The sequence below is a fragment of the Sturnus vulgaris genome, chromosome 17 (genome assembly GCF_052056855.1).
Source record: "Sturnus vulgaris isolate bStuVul1 chromosome 17, bStuVul1.hap1, whole genome shotgun sequence".
Classification (NCBI taxonomy): domain Eukaryota; kingdom Metazoa; phylum Chordata; class Aves; order Passeriformes; family Sturnidae; genus Sturnus; species Sturnus vulgaris.
In genome coordinates this window covers 9,817,202-9,824,138 of record NC_142259.1, presented here as the reverse complement: position 1 = coordinate 9,824,138, position 6,937 = coordinate 9,817,202, and the positions used below count along the sequence as shown (strand labels likewise).

General features: G+C 45.2%; 1 long non-coding RNA gene across 1 annotated transcript; it reads left to right on the top strand.

The window, feature by feature from the left end:
* Positions 1 to 2,198: 2,198 nt before the first annotated feature.
* LOC148221825 (uncharacterized) lies at positions 2,199 to 6,421 on the top strand. The gene is made up of 2 exons (XR_015807368.1): positions 2,199 to 3,029; positions 4,176 to 6,421. It is a non-coding gene; the product is annotated as an uncharacterized LOC148221825 (long non-coding RNA).
* Positions 6,422 to 6,937: the final 516 nt, after the last annotated feature.

The following is a 6,937-nucleotide window of genomic DNA, read 5'->3' as shown; positions in this document are numbered from 1 at the left end:
CAGCCAAGGGTGGTATCGAGACAGATTTACCCTTTTGTATCATGCATTTAAAATGGGTCATTTCAGATAAGGCAGCTGTGTGTTGGCACATTGAATACATTTGGTTTCCTATATTTTTTTAAATAATACATCCCACTCAGGAAGATGAAAAATAGGGAAAAGGATTCTTTTTTTTTGTATCCAACTGTCCAAATTACAAAAATTGTGCTTTTCCCTCATAACCTGGAAGCCTTCTTTTCCTGCTTGCTCTCCATCACGTGGTACAACAGGTCTCTGTGCTCCACTACAGTGGTCAGCATCTCCCTAGAGATAATGGACTGGATCATCACCTGGATGCAATTCTTCCCTTTGGTCATAAATCATGATGGGAATACAGTAACCAAAAGCCATGAAATATGAAACCACATAAATAAGGGAAGGAAAGGACTGTGAATTGTCTGGGGAAATCTGTGCAAAGAAAGGGAGGAGGAGAGATTTGCACTGTTGGAGGAGCCACGACAAATATACATCCTGATTTTAAAGTCAAACTGTTGCTATAATTATTTAAGATTGGCCTTCTCCTGTGTCTCACAGGATGAGGCTTTGTTCTCCTTTCCACTAATTTCATGTGTTTTCTGTTCCTCTTGGGCTTTGCTTTTATTTCTGTGCTTTTCCCACTTCTAGTAGTTCTGTCTACAAATACCCCTGTTATTTCATCATCCCTCCCAGTCCCCAGATTCTGGACTGTTTCTTCTTCCTTTGCCTCTCTTCTGTTAAAATCACATGATTTTTGTTACCAAGCTGAGAACTCCAAACCTGAGTTCCTACAGGGAAAACACTGCTCTGCCAAGTCAACAACTTTAACTCTCATCCACATTCAAAAGGTGGGGTCTAAGCACATCTACACGTTTAATTAAATTAGGAAATATTAAATCCTCCTTCACAATTGCCCAGCCCAAATATGATCAACTCTACAGTTTCAGAAATACAATGAACAAAATTTAGCATGTTGTCCTTATTAGGAGGAAAAGTAAAAGGAAACTGAAAACAAAATATTGAAAAGTTTAAAAAAGGAGTCCTGAAATCTTACATGGGAATCCTTAATGCTAAAACTTTTCTTAATCTTGTAGGCAGCTTTTTTCACCCTTTAGATTTATTGAAATCAAGGGAAGGAATCTGTCACTGCTTTGTTCTGCACCAATAGCTGGAGCAAACCTGCATGTCCATTCCTCTGTGGGAGCAGCTCTGCTCTCCTCAGAATCATTGCAGACATACCATGTAGTCTAAAATACCCTGGGATTTATAATTTGAGCACAGTTATTTTATATATGTCAAAATCAATGGCTGACCCTGCTGTCCTGAGGCTACTCCCAGGTACTATAGCACTAAACATTTTTTTCCAAACTGCTGCCTGCCACCACAGGTTCCCTGGGAAACTCGATGTTTCACAGAGCTGAGGCACCCTAATTAAAAAATTGAAACATGCATGATACAATTTTGTAAACCATATTTTCATAGGATTTTAGCTTCTCCTCATGGACACAGTTATATATTCACATACTAATATTTAAGACTTGACAAATTCCCATTTTCAGTGGTTGGTTGTTACACTCCATTCAGGCTGCTCTTAATGAATTAAGGCATCAATGAGGATTTTACCACTGGTGTAATTTTATTTTCTATAGTAACATACATCCATCTGTGTAACGATGGGTGCATATTAGAAGACAGAATAAACCACACAGAATGTGGAGCTTTGATTTGAACCACGTTTAAGTGGTACAGGTAAAATTGTGTTTCTTCTGGATCAGCTGCTTTTCTTCAGCTCTGCAGTGCAGTTAATAAACACTGCAGACTGCTCTTTCAGAGCTTATAAACTTAGCAGAAATAAAAGGAACCAAGGGGTCTGACAACTGAGTGAAGCTTATAAATGCCACTGAAAGCCTTTGGGGCCCCAGCTCCTGGGGAATATATCAGAGCCCCTGCAGGGTTTATAAATTCTGCCTATTTACGGGCAGATTTCTCTCCTGACCATAAAAACCATAGGTCAAAAAGCTCTGCTAGATGGGGAACACGAAGCTTAGATTTCAGCCAGCTCCAGCTTCTTCTTTCACAAGTCTGTGCAGCTCAGCAGCAAAGCCGTGGTGCCTGGTGCTGGATGTCACACTGAGCCTGCCATAGGGAAATCGTCTGCAGCTCCTCACTTGAGGTAGGACTGATCCCCTGAGATGTGAGCTCCTGGCTCCTGCTCAGGCTCTGCCTGCAAAGCTCTCCACACTTCACAACCTGGAGGACCTTGCCAGGTAGCTCAGGTAGGAGTGTTTTGGGGCCAGTGTTTTAGAAGAACATAAGTTGGCTGAGCTGCTTCTCGGGAGAGGACAAGCAGGGCCAGCCCTTGGGGCTGTGTCACTGCTCACCTTGTGTCCCCCCCGGTCTGAACAGCATTATGCCTCAGGGCATAAATCAAAACTGCTGTTTGCACCCCCTCTACAAACTCAACTAAGTCTCAGCTTCAAGGAGGCTCAAGAATAGTACATTATTTGTCTTTCACCAATTCCATGCTCCAGAGTGCTGTAGGCAGGCATCCACCTAGCAGCAGGAGGAGGAAGCACCATAAGCACATCAGGTTTTTCCTCTCAGCATCCTGATCCCAGCTCCACTCTACCACACCCACTGTCTGACAAGCTGCTTTAATGGATGGGCACTGGCCTTCAGTGGAGGGGCTAAATGTAAAACTTCCCTAAGCTTCTCTTGTCAAAGTTAAAAGCTTTTCACGTCTGTGTTAATGTTTCTTTTTTTTTTTTTCCCCTCCTGTCTGCTGGCACCAATGACAAATACTACATCTTGCATTGAGTAACAGTATATTGAATGGCTGGCAGAGGCAGAATACGGCACCTGTGATTTATCTCCTGGAGTTTGGGTTGGATGACACTGCTGGGAACAGACGGGGGCTCTGAGCTGTCACCTGATTACTAATTCTAGGATTTCTCCTCCGAGAGTGAGAAGGAGTGAGCTGGAATGAAGGGTACAAAAAGCAAATCAATAAACAGGTTAGTGTTTGCATCATTATTAACACTCGGGCTGTCAACACACCCATTGAAACTATCGCTCAGGGCAGCTGCAGATTTAATGGTCAGTGTAACAGATTTACTGTAAATGTTAGCTAAGGCAGAGGGAGGGAGATCTCTCTGACAAATAACAGAGATTTCAGTGGGATGCATGGAACCCTTTATGTGTGTGCATAAATAACACCAGGATTGCAGGGGGCTTTCTGCAGTATTTCTTCTGGCTGGGCTGTGGTGTGTCCCCGTGCTCCCCTTCCCTCCCCAGAGCTCTGCCTCCCTCCACTCACAGGCAGCAGCTGCACATCAATTAAATCACCAAGGGAGCTTTGATCTTGGGAGCCCCTCACAAACCCCTTAATAGCCTGGAGAAGGGAGGGGAAGGGAAGGGTGGGGCTGCCATCTTCACACTAAATTAGCCTGTGATGAGAAAAAGCTTTAAATGAAATTGGGTTTTATTGGTTTTACCCAGCTGATGGGCTCCTGCCATTTTCCCCTCTCCACAGACCTTTGCAGAGGTTTTTTAGGAACACTCCTGGCATTGCCCCTTCCCTGTTGATCTGTCCTCACACTTTCCACAAGTAGCACAACCAAGCAGCTCTGAGCTGTATAAATGAATGCAAAATCACGTGTCTCTGCTTAAATTACTGATGAAATGATAAATCTGCTGCAGAGTAAATTGGCTGAAGACGAATCTTTCCAAGACCTGTCGGTGCTGCCACTTTTTCAAATGAAAACCCTCATAAAGAAATTAAACTGGTTAAAATGAAAAAGTATCTAAATTCAAGTAGCTTTTGCAGGGGAGGGTTTCCCAGATTGCACTGTCATCTCACGTAGATCCTTCTCCAGGAGCACTCTGCTGCTTTCCTTGCTTGTTTTAAATGGTTCCCACATGCACATTTATAATGGAGCATCAATCTCCAGGTAACTGCTTCTGCTCACTGCTGCTGCCAGGAGAAAGAGGGACACAGAGGCTGAAACCTCAGAGTGTCAGAGGTACCAGCCACATGTAGCTCTCCCTGCCCCAAGGGCTGCTCACTGTCCTGGAGGTTTGAGACTAATGGCAAAATAGAATATTATGGAGTTGCACCGCTTTGATATTCCCAAATGACATCTTCATCTCCTGCCCTCCAGAGAGACACCTCAGGAACTGCCTCCTCAGTGCAACCTCAGGAAGTGTGTGTTTGTGCAATGAGATAAATCCCCTGTGTTCCAGGCTTAAGGAATTCTTGCTGAGAATGCCCACCCCGGTGGAACTCTGCCTTCAGAGCATGGGCTCAGGACACAATGGAAGATGTCTGAAAGCTCCCAGCCATGGCCCAGATACTGCAGAAGCCTCTCGTAGGAAACTTCCACTCAGAGCATCTGGAGACCCAGCAGAGACCCAGGGCAGAGTCTGAGACCATTTGAGGGTCTGATCTCTGAAGGGCACGGATCAGTCACAGAGCCCAGGGAGGGTGGGAGATTGGTCACCCAGGAGGATTCTCAGGAGCAAGAGCAGCACAACTTCCTCTCCCCCTCACTCTAGACTGTCCCAACCTTCACCTTCCCTGTGCATGGTGTCTCAAGATGCTTTTTATGCTTTTCTGTCTCAGTGATGTTGATAAGTTCTGTCATTAGTGCAGAACTTTGAACACACAATATGGTGAGAACAGGCTTCTCTCAGCCCTTAATTTCATGAGAAACAAGCCCAAGATGAAGCCCATGGAGCTCATAGATTTTTGAATGCCCTTTTCTGCCAGGACAAGCCTACAACAGAGTCAGAAGATTTATTTACCTTTTAGTATGGGCATCTCTGGGACAGCACTCCCTGTGTTCCACACTCTGTGACCTGCATTACTTGCAGGGCCTCAAGCCCTTCTGACACCCAGTAGGAATGTGCAGGAATCAGAGGTCTGGTGGAACACGAGAGGATGCAGGCAAGGTTTTCTGGGGTTACAGTTTTTAAGTGCCAGTATTGAAACCCTTCAGTATCTGACTCAGGCACAGGATTTCCTCACATCACTTGATTTTGCGATGTTCTGTTGTGGTTCAACCCCAGATCCCCAAAGCAGGATCTGGTAACTCTGCCCAGTGCAGGGGGGAACCTCAGATGGACATCCCCAAAGTGCTTCTGGGATAACCTGAGATTGTCATCCACTCACACTCCCCTGGCAGTGCTGAGCTCCTCTCCAGAGAGCACATCTACTGCGTGCCACAGCAGTGCCACCTCGGGCTTTCAGGCTTCCTGGGACTTGCAACATTAGAAACTCAAACCCAAATGCAGCAGCTGCAAAATCAGCATCAACGTGTTTCAGTTTGATTTTGATTTCTAAAGGGCTGGTGGCAAAGAAAAGCTCTGGAGCCTCTCTGTGGAGTTGAGCTCTAATTCCTGCAGAAGAGAGCAGCCCCGTGAGTTCAGAGCACTGCTTGCTCCCTTTAATCCGTGCACTATTGACTGGAGGAAGAACAAACCTCCTTGGAAGCCTTAATTGGTGCAAGTGGCGTCTGACGATTTTTGTTTAAACTGTACAAGAAGACTCCTCCCTGGTGGGAGATGTTCAGCAATCAGAATGAGCAGGGAAAAAACAAACCTTTGCTGCACACAGCTTGGCTGTGCAGTGGATAACCCAGCAGAGAGCAGCCCTGGGAGCTGCTGGAATATTTGGACAAGGTGACCCCGCACCGAGCACATTAGCTGCATTATCGGCCTGTAAACTGTCTCACTGCTTTACATATCTGTATGGCCCACATATTGAAGGGGAAGATTAGCTTGATTATCAATGGGGGAATGAGCCAAACAATTACTTTCATTATTGAATATCCAATTAATTATTCAGGAGGCAAATCAATTATTCATATCTCATTTAAACTGGGTTGCGGGAGAAGCGTTGCCACTTGACAGAGCTGTTCACAGCCTCTCTGGGTGCAGCAACAATTCTGCTGCAACAGGGAGGAATTGCATTGGGAGCAAAAGCCCTGCTCAAAATTATGTTCCCCAGACCATATGGATATCCATCCATATACATCTGGTGGCCAAGGCCAATTCCAGAGAGCTGTGAGAGTTTGGAATTCCCTGCAGTGTCTCCTCAGCCATGATTATTGCTACCTTTTAATGTGATACAAAGCATTCTCCAGGCCAGTACCAACAGGAGTTCAGAAGCCCTTGGGAGTCAAGCATGTGCTATAGGAGCAGTGAGACATAGAGGACTCGTATGTATTTGGTCTTATGTGAAAGAAAGCAAAAAGCTCTCATGCAGATAGCAGGAGGGAATCTCCTGGAGAACAGCAGACTCTTAACCACTTTTCAAAATCTGATATCATAGAGACATTTTACCAGCAAAATATCTGTATCTTGCTTCCCTCACTTAAACAATGGAAATAATAATTTTTAAAAATTGTTTGCCCACTCTGTTGTTGTATTTGTTTCCTTTGGAGGCAGGAATGGGAGCACCACACACAGACTGGTCCAAATTCAGAGAGCAGCACCCCAGTGCTGCAGTGCCTGGTACATCCACACACTCCTTGCTATGGCCACACATTTTTCTTCCATCCAAAACATCAGCAAACAACTTATTGCAGGTTCCAGAGCACCCCTCTGCAGAGCAGAGGGTAAGACAGAGAGAAAGGAGAAACTGAGACAAGGCAACGAAAGAAATGCAACCTGGACAGAGCAGATCCAGGAATGCAGCCAGGGTGAAAATTGTATGGAAAGGCCAAGGTCTGAAAACTCTGCTTTTCCATAAAACTACCCATACAGGCAGTGACAGCTGGCTGCAACTGTTTGAAAAGCAGGGAAACAGAAGGAATCATAACTGTGTGTTTGTGTATTTCCAAGACAAATGGGTCCCTGGGACATTCTGGGAACACTCTTTTCCTCTATGCTCTCTCACACAGTCACTTGTCCTCGCTGTGGC